Genomic DNA, 21,782 nt, shown 5'->3' on the forward strand with positions numbered 1-21,782 from the left:
AAGAAGTAGGAGATTTGAACAGTTCTCGGGTATCCGACCGGGTAGCATCGTAATTTCTCCACAATATTTCGGCAGACGTAGACGCTGCCATCTTCAGGTGGTTCCTGACGAATGCAGTGCTGTTCCTCTCTGCGCCTTATATATACTAGCCGTTACCCCCTCCACCTTTCCTCTCCTGGCTTTTGGAGGTGGTGGGGGAAGCGGCGCCTGGGTCTGAACTGGGGTCTGCAGTCTCCCTGCTGCCGCCGTCGGGGGCTGTCCTCGATCTCTGGGACCGCATCTCTCTGTCCAGGCTGAGTGCAGGGTTCAAAGCCTGACTAAGTTGAAGGCCGCCGTCTTTATTTATTACATCGTCCTGTAGTCTGATTTCGATGGCCTCTTTAGTAACGCAGTCCCAAAAGTAGGAGGATTGACAGAGTATTTTTGTTTTTCATAGTCCACAGTATAGTCAGTCAATGGTGAGCCACGGCTGATTTAGTGGCGTGGCGTAATTCGATATATCGCTTGTGTTCGTGGAACCTTTCTTCTCCATTGCGGACTGACTCCCCAATGTATGATTTTCCGCACTGACAGGGAATTTGATAAACGCCTGGTTTCCGAAGGCCTAGGTCATTTTTCACTGACGCCAGTAGAGTCAAGGTTTCTGCAGGGGGTCGTCATACACATTTCACATTGTGTTTCCCCAGGATTCTACCGATTTTTCTTGAGGTGTTCCCGACAAATGGAATGCACGCCAATGACTTGAGTTCTTCTGTTTCGTCTTTTTCTTCTCTTGGCGCGATCTCTCTAAGTGCATGCCTTATTTGCTTCTGGTTGTACCCATTTTTCCGAAATGTTGTCTTGAGGTGCTGCAGTTCTGCTGGAAGGCTCTCTTGATCGCAGATCGATCATCATCATCATCATCATCATCATCATCATCAGTGTTCTGCCTAAAGGCAGGTTTTCACGTGGTAGTTCTCCAGGCTGTCTGGTCTTCTGCCATCCCCTTCAGGCCTGCATAATTTCCTCTTCCCTTTATGTCGTCTATCATCTTGTATCTCCTTCTTACTCTCAGTCTTCTCCCACAAACCTATCCTTCCAAAGCATCTGCTAGCAAGGACTCCCTTCTTAATGAATGTCCCAACCAGTTCTTTTTCCTTTCTCTTACAACGTTCAGCAGACATCTTCACTCTTTCATTACTCTTTCCATCCAGCTTCTTCTCTCCATTCTCCTCCACATCCACATCTCAAATACTTCTAACCTTTTTTCATCCTCTCGTCTCAGTGTCCATGTTTCTACCCCATATAGTGCCACACTCCAGACAAAACATTTGTAAAGCCTTTTCCTTAGTCCTTTATCTAATTTGCCACATAAGAGTCTCCTCTTTCTGTTGAATGCCTCCTTCACTATGGCAATTCGAGTTTTCGCCTCCTGGTGACATCTCAAGTCTTCGGTTATTGTGCTTCCAAGATATTTAAATGCACTTACTTGGCTAGTGGTAGATCGTCCTATTTCAATATTGGACAGCCTGCGTCTTGTGCTGATGACAATACTCTTTGTTTTTGCTGTGTTTATTTGCATCCCATATTCCACACAAGCTTCATTCAGATCTTTGAGCATGTTATTCACTGTCCGCTCACTTTCTGCCTCTAATACCATGTCATCAGCAAATCTTATACATTCTATTCTCTTTCCACCAATACATATTCCTCTTCAAGGTATACATTAAACAACAGTGGGGAAAGGCAACAACCTTGTCTAACACCTCGTCCAATGCTGCTTCCTTCTGACATTTCATTTCGAATCTTTATCCTTACTTTCTGGTGTAAATATAGATTCTGTATCAGTCGTCTCTCTTTCCAATCTACTCCTTTCCTCTTCAGGATATCATCTTGTTCCACTGAACTCTATCAAAAGCCTTTTCTAAATCTATAAAAGTCACAAAGATTTCTCTACCCTTTTCCATATGCCCAGTGAACAAGTGTGCGCAAAACGCCTTCACGCTGGGAGTTGTGGTGGCAACTGAAGGCATTTAGGTACAAGTCAGTGCGTGTAGGTTTTCTGTATACACTGTGTCCTAGGTTGCCGTCAGGTTTCCATTTCACCAGGACGTCAAGAAACGGTAGAGCACCATCGCCCAGGACTATCTAATTAATAATGACAGCGGCCTTCAACTTAGTCAGGCTTTGAACCCTGTGCTCAGCATGGAGAGAAAGATGCGGTCCCAGAGATCGGGGACCACCCCCGACGCCGGCAGCATGAAGACTGCAGACCCCAATTCAGACCCAGGCGCCGCTTCCCCCACCACCTCCAGTAACCAGACACCAGGAGAGGACCAATGGAGAGGGTAAGGGCTAGTATATATAGGGCGCCGAGAGGAGGAATCACCACTCCACAACACAATAACTCTTATGGGTCGCTGAACATATAACACATGGCTTCAACACAAACAAAGCAACAGGGGCGTTATTCCTGGACATCGAAAAGGCTTTCGACCGTCTATGGCACAACGGCCTCATTCACAAACTCAGTGACGCGGGATTCCCTGATGGGCTGGTGCGTCTAATACACTCATACCTCACAGACAGTAATTTCAACACTGACGTGCAGGGAAAACAATCAACACGACATGGTATACACGTGGGGGTACCCCAGGGAAGCGTCCTAGAGCCCCTACTGTTTAACCTCTACATAAACGATTTCCCAACCACACACAACACAACGATGGCAATCTACGCGGATGACACAGCCGTCCTCGGGCAAGATCGGAAACCATCAAACATTACGTCACGCTTACAGACTGCACTCAGAGTGGCTGAGCCTTGGTTGGAGAAATGGCGTGTTAGAGTAAACGTAGACAAGTGCGAAGCCGTTCTGTTCACTAGAAGACCGAAGCAACTGCGCAAACACCGATACTGCAGACCAATAACTCTACATGCACGCCCAATACGTTTCCGTGAGAAAGTCAAATACCTCGGTGTCTGGCTGGACTGGAAATTACTCCGGGGGGACCACATACAACGCGTGACCAACCGAGCAAGCGCGAGGCTCAAACAGCTCTACCCTATGCTCAACAGGCGTAGCACACTGAACAGAAGTGTGCCGAGGTCCATGTACATGACACTTACTCGACCCCTGATGACGTACGCAGCTCCTGTTTGGGGATACGCTGCGCCTACACGCCTGCGCCGTCTGCAGCTCATACAAAACAAAGTACTCAAAATCATAAGCAATGCTCCACGATACACACGCATTGCGGACCTTCACTGGGAATACTGACTCGAGACTCTCACTTAGGTAATCCACAAACTCACCACAAGACTATACAGAAGCTCCAGATATTCGCAGAACCTGTTTATTCTGAATCTGGGGAACTACGACCACAACCATAGATGGAAACATAAAAGACCAAAAGATATACTTGTAAGGACCTAACATCTATGGCCAAGCACACACAAACACAACGGTACTGGTGAGCCCCTGTTAATCAGACGCCATTACTGGATATCCAGCTGGAACACATTGCCGAATAACCGGCACCACGCAGGGAAGCCGTACTGCATGCAGACAAGCTCCACCCCGCCTCCCCCCCCCCCCCCCCCCCACACACACAATGAGATGATCTATGGCCGATCTCCCACTAATATATAATGATCCTAATTGTTCCAGGAATGTAGCGGCTGCAGCAACTGGGATACATCGCCATCGCTTGCCACAGTAACGGTGCATGTACCCATACTAACAAATCCAACCTTGCATGAGCTATCGCAGCTAGTAAGCCACTACTGCTCTTACTACCCATCCCACTGTCACAGAGGTTTTTTTCCCATGGCACGATCCGTGGAACTTTTTTCCCTCTGCTCTTCAAATCGCTACCCTCACTCACGTTTCGTCCACTATCTATCACCTGATGGACCGTGTTAATGCGCAGTCTTACCCAGACGCACAGATAACATCACAGCCCAGCATCCTGTGATCCACTTACTAGATAACTAACATGTTTACGGAAGTGACAGTAGAGCTTTTGGTTTGGTCACCACGTTGGTGCAGGCGTGGAGGGGCCCCATCTCTATAACAGCACAGCATTCGTCAGGAAGCACCTGAAGATGGCAGCGTGTACGTCTGTCGAAATCTTGTAGAGAAATTACGACGCTGCCCGGTCGGATACCCGAGAACTGTTCAAATTGGAAATACTCTGGGAAAACTACAGATTGCATATCAAGCAGGAGATTCTTTGTAAGCTTCAGTTTGGGGATGTATGAAACCAAGGTAACTGGTGTGTTGCCTATTTCCGGGTCTGTGGATAAGGACTTAGAGGAATATACCTCTTCTTTAGCTGTTATGGTATGTATTTTTTGTTACTCTTCAGTGTTCCCACCAAGTTTAACTTTTCATCATTGTAAAGCTCCTCGACTACGTCTGTGGATGTATAAATGAAGGTGTACATTTCTTCTATGGTTGTAAGTTTTAAGCTCTTATTACGAGATTCTTGGTTTGTATAATCCCCGATAATCTTCATTATTTCGGGAGTTATAAACTTTTTGAAAGATTCTGACACACTAGAGGTCACGTCTTCATGAGTCAAGCCTTGACGAGAATTCACTATTTTTGTGCTGACCTGCGTACTTGCCTTGGACACACATTAATATACTCCCTGCCGCTTTTTGCCGTAACAATGATGCTGGAAGCACCTACATGCTGTTTATCAGGGGATGAAGTCCATCAACATGACTCATTTTCAATTGCTGTATCACTATTGTATGTCACAACTATATCATCTTTTTCTGGATCACTTTCATCAACTTCACTTGCTTCATTTATTGTAGCTGACACCTCTTCATCTGTAAGAAACCTCTGATACTGAAGAAACACTTTATTAGAACTGCGAGCAGTGTACAAATGCTCAAACAACAAAGGAAATTTATTTCAAAACAACAGTGGCAACACAATACAGCGGTACCCACAGTCAGAAACTGCATTTCTTTCTGCCATATTGAGAAATATTTTAATGAGAAAAGTTCTCTCTCCGATGTCTAAGGGGGGGGGGGGGGGGAGGGGGGGGGCAAAAACTCCCCGCACTTAAATTAAATGTAATAGGCAGATTTAAATACTTCATAAAAATTATATATGACAGCACATTCTCTAGATATTTTTCTACAATTAACTAAATTCTTGCTTCTTCACTCCAACAAATAGATATATTACACAAATAAAACGAATACTGTGGGCAATTTTTGCCCCCCCCCCCCCCACTAGTGATACTAGGGTTAAGAACATACAGCGAAAGATCATACATCCATAACAATAAGGAGTATTGCTCATCAGTGTGGGATCCGTACCAGGTCGGGTTGACGGAGGAGATAGAGAAGATCCAAAGAAGAGCGGCGCGTTTCGTCACCGGGTTATTTGGTAACCGTGATAGCGTTACGGAGATGTTTAATAAACTCAAGTGGCAGACTCTGCAAGAGAGGCGCTCTGCATCGCGGTGTAGCTTGCTCGCCAGGTTTCGAGAGGGTGCGTTTCTGGATGAGGTATCGAATATATTGCTTCCCCCTACTTATACCTCCCGAGGAGATCACGAATGTAAAATTAGAGAGATTAGAGCGCGCACGGAGGCTTTCAGACAGTCGTTCTTCCCGCGAACCATACGCGACTGGAACAGGAAAGGGAGGTAATGACAGTGGCACGTAAAGTGCCCTCCGCCACACACCGTTGGGTGGCTTGCGGAGTATCAATGTAGATGTAGATGTAGACAGGTATAACATGGGTTCTGATTGGGGGATGTTTATTATATATCTAAATGATATTTCTTTTTATACAACAGGTGATCGTGAGATATTTCTGTTTACTTACGACACTAGCTTCATAGTGAAGAATGTAGAGTGCAACATAGGCAAAGTATCAAATGGTACAGAATGATATTTTCACTCTGCAGCGGAGTGTGCGCTGATATCAAACTTCCTGCCAGATTAAAACTGTGTGCCGGACCGAGACTCGGAGACTTTTGCCTTTCGCAGGCAAGTGCTCTACCAACTGAGCTACCCAAGCACGACCCACACCCTGTCCTCACAGCTTTCTTTCAGGAGTGCTAGTTCTGCAAGGTTTGCAGGAGAGCTTCTGTAACGTTTGGAAGGTAGGAGACGAGATACTGGCAGAAGTGAAGCTGTGAGGACGGGGCGTGAATCGTGCTTGGGTAGCTGAGTTGGTAGAGCACTAGCCCGCGGAGGGCAAAGGCCCCTAGTTCGAGTCTTCGGTCCGGCACACAGTTTTAATCTGCCAGGAAGTTTCATATCAGCGCACAATCCGCTGCAGAGTGAAAATCTCATTCTGGAATTGTTAGATCGGTTACTGTTGCTACAATGGAAGGTTACCAAGATTTAAGTGAGTTCGAACGTGGTGTTATAAGTCACCACACGAGCGATGGGACTCAGCATCTCCGAGGTCGCGACGAAGTGGGTGTTATCCAATACGACCGTTTCTCGAGTGTACTGTGAATAGAAGGAACACGGAAAACATCAAGTTTCCGACATCACTGCGGGCAGGAAAAGGTTCTGCAAGAACAGGACTAACGACGACTTAAGAGAATTGTTCAACGTGACAAAAGTGCAACCCTTCTGAAAATTGCTGCAGATTCAATGCTGGGCCATCAACAAGGGTCAGCGTGCAAACCATTAAAAAAAAAAAAAAAAAAAAAAAAAAAAGAATCATTGGTATTGGCTTTCAGAGCCGGAGGCCCACTTGTGTACCCTTGATGACTGCATGACAAAGATTTACTCCCTGCCCGTCAACACGACATTGGACTGTTGTTGACTGGAAACATGTTGCCTGTTTGGACGTCGTTTCAAACTGTATTGAGCGAATGGACATGCACGGGTATGGGGATACCGTCATGAATGTCTTTTTCCAAAGCTGTTTCACAGAGGAAGACTGCATTGTAGTTCCTTCTCTACATTGTCGCACAGATGACAAAATGGGAGATATCGAAATAGACGACAGAGGGATAGAGAAACAATTAAAATCGCTCAAAAGAGGAAAGGCCGCTGGACCTGATGGGATACCAGTTCGATTTTACACAGAGTACGCGAAGGAACTTGCCCCCCTTCTTGCACCGGTGTACAGTAGGTCTCTAGAAGAGCGCAGCGTTCCAAAGGATTGGAAAAGGGCACAGGTCAGCGCCGTTTTCAAGAAGGGACGTCGAACAGATGTGCAGAACTATAGACCTATATCTCTAACGTCTATCAGTTGTAGAATTTTGGAACTAGTATTATGTTCGAGTATAGTGACTTTTCTGGAGACTAGAAATCTACTCTGCAGGAATCAGCATGGGCTTAGAAAAAGACGATCGTGTGAAACCCAGCTCGCGCTATTAGTCCACGAGACTCAGAGGACCATAGACACGGGTTCCCAGGTAGATGCTGTGTTTCTTGACTTCCGCAACGCGTTGGATACTGTTCCCCACAGTCGTTTAATGAACAAAGTAAGAGCATATGGACTATCAGACCAATTGTGTGATTGGATTGAAGAGTTCCTAGATAACAGAACGCAGCATGTCATTCTCAATGGAGAGAAGTCTTCCGAAGTAAGAGTGATTTCAGGTGTGCCGCAGGGGAGTGTCGTAGGACCGTTGCTATTCACAATATACATAAATGACCTTGCGGATGACATCGGAAGTTCACTGAGGCCTTTTGCGGCTGATGCTATGGTATATCTAGAGGTTGTAACAATGGAAAATTGTACTGAAACGCAGGATGATCTGAAGCGAATTGACGCATGGTGCAGGGAATGGCAATTGAATCTCAATGTAGACAAGTGCAATGTGCTGCGAATACATAGAAAGAAAGATCCCTTATCATTTAGCTACAATATAGCAGGTCAGCAACTGGAAGCAGTTAATTCCAAAAATTATCTGGGAGTAGGCATTAGGAGTGATTTAAAATGTAGTGATCATATAAAGTTGATCGTCGGTAAAGCAGATGCCAGACAGATTCATTGGAAGAATCCTACGGAAATGGAATCCGAAAACAAAGGAAGTAGGTTAGAGTACACTTGTTCGCCCACTGCTTGAATACTGCTCAGCAGTGTGGGATCTGTACCAGATAGGGTTGATAGAAGAGATAGAGAAGATCCAACGGAGAGCAGCGCGCTTCGTTACAGGATCATTTAGTAATCGCAAAAACGTTACGGAGATGATAGATAAACAACGGTGGAAGACTCTGCAGGAGAGACGCTCAGTAGCTCGGTACGGGCTTTTGTTGAAGTTTCGAGAACATAACTTTACCGAGGAGTCAAGCAGTATAATGTTCCCTCCTACGTACATCTCGCGAAGAGACCATGAGGATAAAATCGGAGAGATTAGAGCCCACACAGAGGCATACCGACAATCCTTCTTTCCACGAACAATACGAGACTGGAATATAAGGGAGAACCGATAGAGGTATTCAACACCATCAGGTGGCTTGCGGAGTATGGATGTAGATGTAGATAGATGAATCCATGGACCCTGCATGTCAGCAGGGGGCTGTTCAAGCTGGCGGTGGCTCTGTAATGGTATGGGGATGCGCAGTCGCAGTGATATGGGACCCCTGATACGTCTGGATACGGCTCTGACAGGTGACACGTATGTAAGCATCGTGTCTGATCACCTGCTTCCACTCATGTCCACTGTGCATTCCGACGGACTTGGGCTATTCCAGCAGGACAATGCGACACCCCACACCTGCAGAATTCCTAGACAGTGGCTCCAGGAACACTCTTCTGAGTTTAAACACTGGGGTGTCTTGCAACATACTGTTCAGAAGAGATCTCCACCCCCTCGTACTCTTACAAGTTTATGGACAGTCCTGCAGGATTCATGATTTCAGTTCTCTCCAGCAGTACTTCAGATATTAGTCGAGCGGCCGGCCGAGGTGGACGAGAGGTTCTAGGCGCTTCCGTCTGGAACCGCACGACAGCTATGGTCGCAGGTTCGAATCCTGCCTCGGGCATGGATGTGTGTGAAGTCCGTAGGTTAGTTAGGTTTAAGCAGTTCTAAGTTCTAGGGGACTAATGAACTCAGATGTTAACTCCCATAGTGCTCAGAGCCATTTGAACCACTGCGGCAACAACAGTAGTACAGAAAGTAACATCAAAACAAAAATCGTGTAACTGCGCATTCTTTTAGAATGCGTGATACCGTGTAGTTGTCGACACGTTCCATTATTCTATCATCGCTTCCTGTACTGCTGCATAAAAGCGATAAATAACCTTGGATTCTACAACTAAAATTGACCTATACGGCCTACTTCTGGTTATCGATTCCAAGGTTTGCTATTCTTTCGTTACATGTGTAGTGAATTCTCTTTTAGACATCCTGTGTTCCTTTCACCTTATTTCCCCCTAATGTCCTGCTTACGTTTCTTATGAGTTACTATTTATTTCGTTTTGCAGTTGTGTTAGATTTTACTTTGTGTCCGATCAAAACCCCCACCTCTAAGTTCAGTACTTGTTATTAAGAACTACCGCTATTCCATAATATTACGAGTTCACTATGCGTGACACTGCATTGAGCTTTAAAGGTAGTCTGTGGATTTTTCAGTTACTAGCGTAAACTACGATAATCATGCAGGCACTGAGAACCATAAAGGGTCAAAGCATATATGCAAAGGTTAGAGAAAAACAGATATTTGTGAAAATCAAATTTGTAGGGAAATCAGCAGTATCATTTGTTTGGCTTGCTTTTTATAACATACCATATTTCCTATAAAAATACTTTAACTTTACTAATAATAATAATAAATATTAATCTACAAAATTTGTATATATATATAGCCTAGAGGCAATAGTGTCTTTTAACTGTAATGTAGTTTGTATTTAATGTAAAACTAGAATCAGAACATAAGTAACAGACATTTAATGCACCACACAGAAAATTGTGACATTCTTTGGCTTGAGGGTCGGATAAAACTATTGTTTCACTTTTGCCTTGAAATCTAGTAGTCTGTGTGTTTCAAGTTTGATATAGTATTTTCTTAAGTGTTTGTGTTTGAAGGTTGGTATTTGCCTTCCACCTCCGTGTTGGGGCACTAGATGTTGCAAGGAATCTACAGACGGTGGAGAAATAAGAAATAGTGGTCTCCCTCGATATGACTTGAAGAAAATGGACTCCCACGATTACAGTCAAGAATACGCTAAACAACTGTTCACAGAAATCTGTTGAAAATGTCATCATTTCAAAATTTCTTAAAAGTACGTTGCTACGTCGAACGCCAGTTTTTGGTTTGGTAGTGTGGTCGATAACACTCTTAAAGGTTCTAAAATCCCCATCGTCCGTTTTACAAACTGGAATGCTGAAATCATGGAACATGATTTTATGGTGGGGCATCTCCTCAAGAGCTTCCAGATTTTATAAAGAAATGGGCGTCAGAGTAGCCGGTGAACGTGACTACAGCAATAAAAATTTGTGCTTTGCCAGATTTTCGCAACCGTCATATAGAGGGTGTTTCAGAAAGGACTTTACAGCTTTAAAAATTCATATAAATTTATTGAAAGAAGATATAGAACTGGGTTTAGTGTTATTTTGTAGCCAAACATATGAAGCTTATTTTTTACCTTAAACTAAAGATGTTGTTTGTGGCTTCCGTTGGTTATCCTGCAGACATCCCATCGGAAGTCAATTTCTTCCCAAACTCGCTGTAGCATTGCATGTGTAACTTGCTCAGTGATGGTGTACATTCTTGCTCTAAGTTCAGGTAGAGAAGCTGGCACAGGGGGTACAAACACGATATCTTTGATGAATTGCCATTAAAAAAAATCGAGTGTTGTTAGGTCTGGGGAATGTAGGGGCCATGCAATTGGCGCATCACGGCCAGTCCATTGACCTGGAAAGCGGTCACTGAGAAAATCCCGGACGTCAGCCAGATAGTGCCTGAAGTAAACATTTCGTTCTTGGTCTTCCTCACCTATCTATGGTATTAAAAATTGTAGCATATCCATGTACACTATCCCGCTGATGGTTCTCTGACGGAAAAATGTGGTCGTACACTTCGTTCTTGCCCAATGCACAAACAACGTTCAGTTTAGGGCTATCACGAACATGTTGCAATGTTCGATGTGGATTTTTACTGCGCCAAATCCTACAATTATGTGTGTAAACGCTCCCACTTAAGTCCGCAGCTCGTTGTCGTGCGGTAGCGTTCTCGCTTCCCACGTCCGGGTTCCCGGGTTCGATTCCCGGCGGGGTCAGGGATTTTCTCTGCCTCGTGATGACTGTGTGTTGTGTAATGTCTTTAGGTTGGTTAGGTTTAAGTAGTTTTAAGTTCTAGGGGACTGGTGACCATAGATGTTAAGTCCCATAGTTTTCAGAGGCCTCTGAGCCGTTGCCACTTACGTGAAAAGTCGACTCATCAGAAAAGATGATTTTGTCCAAGGAATGTTCATCATGATGTAACCGATTTAACACATCCACACAGAAGTTCTTGCGAGTAATTTTATCAGTGTCTTTTATTGCATGTGCGATCGTCAATCCCTACAGTTTCAAATGCGAACAGTTTCTCAACACACACCGTACAGTCGTATGTGGGATTTGCCGTTCGTGAGATGCACACCAGATCGATTTCGTAGAACTGTTGACAAAACGTTGTCTCGCTGGTTTAACGACTTCGTCAGATATGCTTGGACGACCTGATGATTTACCGTGTCTTACCGAGCACCCTAGTTCTACAGAACATTTATGCCACTCATAAATTGTAGCCTACTAGGAGGTTCTTTAGCGTACTTGGTACAGAAATTACTCTGAACTGTGACGCCGACTTTGATTCTAGAAACCAAAACACACAGCGAGCACACTCTGGTCCAGTGAAGGCAGTCATCTTCAACGCAACTGCCGCTAGCCCTTCTTATGGTGCGATTCGGCACTAGCGAACTACGCACAACAAAACTCGATGTAGTTGCCTACAAACTGAGACTACAATCACCTCTGTAGGTACTATGTGATGTGTCGACAGAAGTGCCGACACAGTGTGATTTGAGGGGACCGCAATGCACGCTATAAACACACGAAGGATGGCGTAAGGTCTGAAACAGGATACGTAATGAATGCTATAAAGAAAAGTACGTAGCTTTTGGAATACTTAACTTAATCCATCCTTCTTGTATACATCGTTCTTGATGAGACATACTTTATACAATAAGTATCAATTGCTATATAAGGCTAATGGCGCCTTGCTAGGTCGTAGCCATGGACTTAGCTGAAGGCTATTCTAACTATCTGCTCGGCAAAGGAGCGAGGCTTCGTCAGTGTAGTCGCTAGCAAAGTCGTCCGTACAACTGGGGCCAGTGCTAGTCCGTCTCTCGAGACCTGCCGTGTGGTGGCGCTCGGTCTGCAATCACTAACAGTGGCGACACGCGGGTCCGACATGTACTAATGGACCGCGGCCGATTTAAAGGCTACCACCTAGCAAGTGTGGTGTCTGGCGGTGACACCACACTATGAATTAATTTATATGAATTTCCAAAATTGTAAACCCGTTTTTGAAACACCCTGTATATAGTTTACTGGTCTAGCTCGTATATAGTTGATTCACCATAAGATTAACAGATGTCAGTAGCATGCATACATGTTACTATCTCAAAATCAACAGCGGTTATGGTTCTCAGCGCTTCTTCTTATTTCACGCATGTATGTTTCCTTTTTTTGTTGTTACTTTCTTTTCCCTTATCTCAGTTCCTTTGCAATATAATTTGTGGCTATGTAATTAATTGCGTGACCTGCGCTGGTATTCTATCGCCTGTGTATGTATTATCTTTTTCTCTGTGATAGATTAGTTTGTTTGCAAGTAAGTCTCATTTACTTCTGATATCGCCTCTGACAAGGGAAACTCCTCACCGCACCAACTCGTTTTTTGTGGTATGATGGTTCAGTGGATAGCCCAACAAAAACAGGAAGGAGGTGAACTGAGATGTGAAAAAAAAAAGCAAAAATAAGAAGTGAATGGTTGAAGCTTAACAAGTGTAATACTGAGCACAGCTAATTTTCTTCACAACATCATGAATTGAAGTGTTTGTGCTCTTTCTATAGTTTTAAGAGTTGTCATACAACACATTGGTTATAGGATATGAGTCATGTGGTAAGAATACGTTACCGTCACAAGTAAACGTGACGAGTAGTGAGAGCAGGCGAGATACCATAAAGACGCCTAACAGAAATGAAAACAACAAATAAACGCGTGTGGACTATGTCACAACAAAGGAATTCAAGATTCAAAACTTCCAAAACGGAACACAACTTCAAACAACGTTAGAAACATATGTTTCGGCGGAGTACAGAGAAACTGTGTGATTGTGAAACTGTTGCGTTCATTTGTTGCAGCTTATGTGACAAACTATTATGTTTTCGTTTCCTTAAGAGTGATCACACTCATATGAAGACCTAAATCGGGCAAGGAGGCGTATCTCACTCACTCACCAGGCGCACAAATTACATATCACACACGTGCTGTCACTAATGTCGTGTATGACACACCAGACGTGTTTTCCGGGGAGGATTCGGTTGACTTGTCTCCTTGTCATCTAACGCTTGCGGTTCTCATTCGAAAGCCACTTCCTTGCGGCTGCTAATAGAGTAGTTGCGCAGAAACAACTGTCGTTATAGGTCTCGTCCTTACACCTCAGTGTTGCAAAGGGACGTTACACCACGATACGGACACAAATTTGAATAAGGCAAACAGTAGAAAAAAAAAGAAGAAAGTTTTTGGGACGTGGGAGGTTCGAACATGGCTCGCCTGCTTGGTAGTCCAACACCGCGGCCACTTTTTTTTTATGCAGGGTAAAGGAATAGAAGGAATGGTCTCGGGGACACGACGACGTTTCCGTCGTCAAACAGGATCATATGGAAGGGGTAAATGGCCACAGGAGAATATTCACTTATTTATTGACAAAAAGCAACCCACATTTCCCGTTACTTGTCTCTGAAAGAAAGAAAAATAAAGACAAACCTACACTTCCGTAACAGTTCTGTTACACTTCTGTAACACGCGGCGTCGATACTCTACGGATGCCGCCGTCTCCCCCATTTTCATGACATGTTCTACCGTCATCTGTTCGTCTCCTTCTCTGAATGTTTTGTGGCGGTGTTCGTAGCGACAAACAATTCGCTGTAGAAACGGCTTACGAAGTCACCGCCACACTTTTAATAGCGGGCCGAGCGGTCCGCTGGAACAGTGAACAGAAAGATGAAAACCCAAACACTCTGATTAAATAAAAGTCGGTACTTATCTTTATTAACGAAGATACAGCAACACAATAGTGAACTCCATGTCTACAGAAATCTGTCTAGTTCGAGTCGGAGCGGCTAGGTCAGCGTCGGCTGACGACAAACAACAACTCTGCTGCGATGAACACACGACTGACTAGCAAGTACACAATTCGGTGGCGAGTATACAACTGAGCGGCGAATACAGAACTGTCCTAGCGCTCGCGACTCCAGCGCTTAAGAAGCCAGAAGCCAGCGGTGGCGCGCGCAGACTTGCGGCGATTTCCTGTCTCGCTGGCGCTGCTTATGCGGACGGCGTCCGGACTTTGATGCTGCCAACCTTTTGGCAGCGGGCTCGGTTGGCATTACTGGCTAGGATATAACAGAATGTATCAAATTTATCTCTTGCGATGAATAATCCAGCTACGGGGCGGATCGTGGAAGATGCTCCGCAAAAAGTTCGAAAAGTGTTGACTGTACTTACGGTTCCTCACAGTAGCACAATGAGGATCGTTTGAACAGTTTCAAAAATCCATGAGTTCTATAACACCACCTCCAAATAAATAATGAATCGCGTGACCTCCAATCCACATGACAGCGTAGTCTTTCGTCCACGGGTAATAAACAGCGTCCGGTTGGAGGAGAATGCGGGGGATCGACATAAGAGGGCGTCATCCGTAAAAAGACAGACGTCATTAAATGTTTAGTGTCAATCGTCAGCATCGATTACATCATCTTAAAAATTCGTATGATTTTATCGTAATCATAAATAAGATGGGCAAAATTAATTGCACTATCGATTTGAAAACAACTAACAAGGGGAGGCCGTGACGTTTGCAATGCGGATTTACTGCAAACTTCGTACACTCGTAGTACTCCATGAGGACAACAACATGTGTAAGCAGTAGCGCGTACTTCTCAAGCGTTACTGAGAAAATCGCAAGATAATTTCGGTAGTCAAATATGTAACCTGTGCATGGCCGTTATTATCACAAAGCGGCGGTCGTTCTTAACACGAAGCGGCGGCAGCTAAGTGGTTAGGGTCCAAACCCCGCAATTTTTTTTTTTTTGTGCTTCACAGTCGTTAGCTACCCTCTGTAATAAAAAAACTGAGTTAAAAAGAAATAATAATGCCGGCACGGTACCTCAGCGTGTTCGGTCAGAGAGCCGGTTGGCCTCTGTAATAAAAAAACTGAGTGGAAGCATCAACCAGCGAACTTGAACAGGATGTCTTGCAACGTCCACAACGACCAAACACAACGATCAATAACGAACAAAATGGAAAAAAAAGCCCTGTAATCGTAGGCAGTAGGTCGGTGCATCGAGTCACATTCGTCACCCTTTTTTTACAGCACAGTCATATTATATATATATATATATATATATATATACTTGTCTGACTTTATGCGTTTATATGGTGCAGAGACCTGGACATTGAGGAAGGAAGATGAAAGAAGATTGGAGGCACTAGAGATGTAGATATGGAGAAGACTGGAAAAAGTGAAATGAGAAGACCGAGTAACGAATGAAGAAGTATTAAGAAGGGTTGGAGAAGAAAGAAACATGCTGAAAGTCATCAGAAAGAGAAAACAGAACTGGATTGGACATTGTTTGAGGAGGGACTGTTTATTGAAGGAAGGAATAGAAGGAATAGTGGAGGGAAAAAGGGGAGGAGGAAGAAGAATATATCAAATGCTGGACAATATCAAAGGAGACAAATATTCAGAAATGAAAAGACTGGCTATGAACAGACAAGAGTGGAAGAGGCTTAACCCATGACAAGACCTGCCATAAGGCAGAATACCATACCACTACTACTTATGCGTTTGGTCGTTTACAAGTCGGTAGTTACGAATATTATACTACCTGTGATAACAAAACTTTGTAGACTGCCAAATAACATTGTAAATGTAATAAAAGTTCTTCTGATTACACGTATTTTTCCCGTTATATCAACTGTAATATAAATAGTAAAGAATATGACTGTGTTGGACCGAGCGAGGTGGCGCAGTGGTTAGCACACTGGACTCGCATTCGGAAGGACGACGGTTCAATCCCGCGTCCGGCCATCCTGATTTAGGTTTTCCGTGATTTCCCTAAATCGCTCCAGGCAAACGCCGGGATGGTTCCTTTCAAAGGGCACGGCCGACTTCCTTCCCTAATCCGATGAGACCGATGACCTCGCTGTCTGGTCTCCTTCCCCCCAAAAACAACCAACAACCAACAACTGTGTTGGAAAGAAAAGAAAAAAGGTCACGAACAGGACTCGATCTAGCGACCAACTACCTACGATTACGGGGCTTGGACCCTAACCACTTAGCTACCGCCCCTTCGTGTTAATAGCATCTGCCACTTTGTGATAATAACTGCCACGCACAGGTACATATTTGACTACCGAAATTATTTTGCGATTTTCTCAGTAACGCTTGAGAAGTGCGCGCTACTGCTTACACATTTTGTTGTCCTCATGGAATACTACGAGTGTACGAACTTCGCAGTAAATCTGCGTTCCAAACGTCGTGGCCTCCCCTTGTAAGTCGATAGTATTAGCTCTCTCCATCCAGTATATTTACACCTCCACCTTTATCCAGTTACTGTCGTTTCACCCATTATGAACAAAAACATTAGATAATCGAACCTATATTTGGACATACTGTCATTCTCACTACGACAAGATTAAGTACACGTATGTTACCATTTTTTATTAGTTTGCTATGGATAACGTTAATTACATTTACAATAAGTTTCTCACACTGATCGGTCTGCCACCCTACACTCAACGCAAAACATTTTCTGGGAGACGTACTTGTTACTGCATTGTACTTTTTTCTCTGCTGTGTGCGTCTCTACGTATTCCGAGTAGACACAGCTGAGACAAAGTACCTGATGTTCTCTGCAAGCATAAACAGAGATGCTAACGCAGTTGCACTACGGATGGTACTCTATACCAAATGAGCAACAGTGAAACAGCCAATTACTCTGAAGCGCCAGAGAAACTGGTATAGGCATGCATATTCAAAAACAGAGAGATGTAAACAGGCAGAATACGGAGCTGCGGTCGGCAACGCCTATATAAGACAACAAGTGTCTGGCGCAGTTGTTAGATCGGTTACTGCTGCTAATATGGTAGGTCATCAAGATTTAAGTGAATTTGAACGTGGTGTCATAGTTGGCGCACGAGTGATGGGACACAGCATCTCCGACTTAGTGATGAAGTGGACATTTTCCCGTACGACCATTTCACCACTGTTCTGAATATCAGGAATCCGGGAAAACATCAAATCTCCGACATCGCTGCGGCCGGAGAAAGATCCTGCACGAACGGGACCAACGACGACTGGAAAGAATCGTTCACCGTGACAGAAGTGCAATCCTTCCGCAAATTTCTGCAGATTTCAGTGCTAGGCCATCAACAAGTGTCAGCGTGCCAACCGTTCAACGAAAAATAATCGATATGGACTTTCGGAGCCAAGGCCCACTCGTGTACCCCTGATGGCAGCACGACACAAAGCTTTAAGCCTCCTTTGGGTCCGTCAACACCGACATTGGACTGTTGATGGCTGGAAACATGTTGCCTGGTCGGCCGAGTCTCGTTCCTAATTGTTGTGTACAGGTATGGAGACAAGTTCATGAATCCATGGACTCTGCATGTCAGCAGGGGACTGTAAAAGTTGTTGGAGGCTCTGTAATGGAGTGGGCGTATGCAGTTGGAGTGATATGGGCCCCCTGATATGTCTAGATACGACTCTGACAGGTACATCAGCATCCTGTCTGATCGCCCGCATCCATTCATGTCCATTGTTCATTCTGACGGACTTGGGCAGTTCCAGCAGAACAATGCGCCACCCCACTCGTCCATAATTGCTACAGAGTGGCTCTAGGAACAATCTTCTGAGTTTATACACTTCAACTGGCCCCAGATTCCCGACACATGAACATTACTGAGCATATCTATGATGCCATGCAAGGTGCTGTTCGGAAGAGATCTGCGCCTTCTCGAACACTTACGGATTCATGATGTAAGTTCCCTTCATAACTACTTCAGACATTAGTCGAGTCCATGACACGTCGTGTTACGGCACTTCTGAGTGCTTGCGGGGCCCTACATGATATTAGGCAGGTGTAACAATTTCTTTGGCTCTTCGGTGTATTTTGACGGTAACTGCTTATGGTCGACTTCGATACTCATCAATCCATAACTGCTAGTGGATTAGACTGTTACATACACGTAAGATGCTTCCTCTTTAAAGTACTTTAAAGAGGACACGAGTTCTTAGCAACCTTGAAAATTAATAGTAAACGTGGATGGGAAAGAGGTTAAAAAAAGAGATAAGTTGTTGGATGTTGGCGCTAAGCTTAGCAGACCATACTCAGTCCTATCCAACACTAAACTGTAGCCGCGACGTAGGTCTGATCCAGACGCCGACATTAGATCTCCAGTTTCGCATCGAGACGGGAGCGTTGGGCTTTGTTACAGGGATCCGGAAGGTAAGGGAAATGGTGGAGGAAGATCAGTTGATCTTGACCATACAAAGTAGAAGAAGACAAGGTTAAAAAAAGGGAAACAGAAATAAATACTGACACACTGTCTAATTCAATAGGGGAGACTGCGACAGAGTGGACACATGTTTTATTTTGGAATATTTTGTGAGCAAATTTGATGATATTTGTGGATTATTTCGGGTCATTACAAATTGAATGGCTCTGAGCACTATGGGACTTAACACCTATGGTCATCAGTCCCCTAGAACTTAGAAATACTTAAACCTAACTAACCTAAGGACATCACACACATCCATGCCCGAGGCAGGATTCGAACCTGCCACCGTAGCGGTCACGCAGTTCCAGACTGAAGTGTCTAGAACCGCACGGCCACACCGGCCGGCTGAAGTATGTAAGCGGAGCAGACACGAACGGGGGATCAACCTAGCGAAGATGGGCTGCAAATGCGGAAATCCACTGAGACAAGCGACGTGAGAAAGGGGATATTATGATTACACAGACCTGTGAGCGAGTATCTTCGAAACGGCGAAGCTGCTCAAATGTTCACGTGCTACTGTCGCGAGCATCTACAGAGAGATGTAGGAAGTGGCGACCGCGATTCTACGCTGTCACTAAGTATCGCCAAAATACCCGAAAAGTACCGTCTTAACTAATGCAGTCAAAATCAAGTCGTATCTAAATAGACGTTTCTCCAAATTTTACTTCCCAACACAATATCTGACCGAGCATTTATCCCAGTTTAGCATAGAATAACCGTATTGAATAAGATTTAAGGACATTGAAAAAAAAATTTGCTTCTAACATCAATAAACAAAAGAATACCAAAGTTGAGTGATGAACCCACAATTTTACACGTCTCTCATTCAAATTAATCACAACCCGTGTGATTTGACAGCTACCCACCTTTGAATTACCCACTATAGAATGTTAGCACCAATAGCAAGCGAGCTTCACTGTCATTGGCCGACGTTCAAGAAATTAATGGCGGGCGCCCTTGTTCAAGTAGCAAAACATTACAATACTTCTGGTAAATGTTACGGCACACGGATTTAGACACATACCCTCCAAAAATTGTAAAAAATACACATGCAGCGGAAGCGGATTTAAAATGTAAAAAAAAGAGGAAATAATTAAAAGGGAAATGGCTACTGGTAATGAAAGTCAACAGTGTCTACATAGAAAACACCACTTCGTGGAGAACAGTTTTATTCTAAAGAAGACAAATGTTATGTGAATGTCATCCAAAAGGAAAAGAAATTACAAATTAAAATTGTTTGGAATAATTTTGAGTCTATGACAGGAGAGCGCTGCTTTTAAATCTTATCTTGTGTGTTGTGACGATGGTCGCGATATCGACGGCAGCTGGCTGGTCCTGGTGAAACGCTGACATCTGCTCCCACGGTCGTGTGATTGCAGCTGATGATGTTTTCCTCGTAATCGGGCGAGCGGTGGTATTCATTAAGCTGCAAATCTGATTACAATAGCGTTTCACAGGCCACAGGCTGGTCGATGTAATTGTTGTTACAGATGTTCGTATGTGCACAGTTTTAATGTTTCTGGCGCACACAATTTTACTTATGCCACACACAGTTTATAAAACTTGCCGACCGCGAATTCTGTAGAAAGTCAATTCGTTTTAATGGAGCGCCGCGCTCGTGAAAACGCGTCCTGGGCGGGAATGTACTCACACACAATAGACAGTTCGCGTAAGTTCAGAAAAACTGTTACTGATTATAGGCGCCCGGTAGTTCATCGAAACGCGAATAAATATGTAAGTTCACAGTACTTGAGTGGACGAAAACACAGTCAAAATACAAGCGCAGTTCAATTCATAGACACAGAGCTGCAATACCGTCCATTCTCGGTTGCATTGTCATAGTTACTTCGTCTCACGGCACAGTCTCAGTATTTACTTCGCCCAGTTTCTATGCTCACTATTATCAAATCACGTCCTGGTATAAAACAGTCATTAAAAACATACATCGCTTGCCACTAAACTCAATCTTCACCAGCTCGTAAAAGTCACGACTCCCACAGTGAAACATGTGTCCGCCTCTCTCGCTACCCAACAACACACCCCCGCTTTGTTGGATCGACTATCGATATTGCTCTCTCTCTCAATACTCTCGCCCACAGTTTATTCAACATCAAAGTAAATTACGTATATATTTACACATCTATTTTATACCAAACTTATTACAGTAAACGATAAACAAAAAAAATTAAAGCTTTCCACAATCAATAAACTCTAAACATACACTCCTGGAAATTGAAATAAGAACACCGTGAATTCATTGTCCCAGGAAGGGGAAACTTTATTGACACATTCCTGGGGTCAGATACATCACATGATCAAACTGACAGAACCACAGGCACATAGACACAGGCAACAGAGCATGCACAATGTCGGCACTAGTACAGTGTATATCCACCTTTCGCAGCAATGCAGGCTGCTATTCTCCCATGGAGACGATCGTAGAGATGCTGGATGTAGTCCTGTGGAACGGCTTGCCATGCCATTTCCACCTGGCGCCTCAGTTGGACCAGCGTTCGTGCTGGACGTGCAGACCGCGTGAGACGACGCTTCATCCAGTCCCAAACATGCTCAATGGGGGACAGATCCGGAGATCTTGCTGGCCAGGGTAGTAGACGTACACCTTCTAGAGCACGTTGGGTGGCACGGGATACATGCGGACGTGCATTGTCCTGTTGGAACAGCAAGATCCCTTGCCGGTCTAGGGATGGTAGAACGATGGGTTCAATGACGGTTTGGATGTACCGTGCACTATTCAGTGTCCCCTCGACGATCACCAGTGGTGTACGGCCAGTGTAGGAGATCGCTCCCCACACCATGATGCCGGGTGTTGGCCCTGAGTGCCTCGGTCGTATGCAGTCCTGATTGTGGCGCTCACCTGCACGGCGCCAAACACGCATACGACCATCATTGGCACCAAGGCAGAAGCGACTCTCATCGCTGAAGACGACACGTCTCCATTCGTCCCTCCATTCACGCCTGTCGCGACACCACTGGAGGCGGGCTGCACGATGTTGGGGCGTGAGCGGAAGACGGCC

Source organism: Schistocerca americana, chromosome 9 (assembly GCF_021461395.2).
Source record: "Schistocerca americana isolate TAMUIC-IGC-003095 chromosome 9, iqSchAmer2.1, whole genome shotgun sequence".
NCBI classification, from domain to species: Eukaryota; Metazoa; Arthropoda; class Insecta; order Orthoptera; family Acrididae; genus Schistocerca; species Schistocerca americana.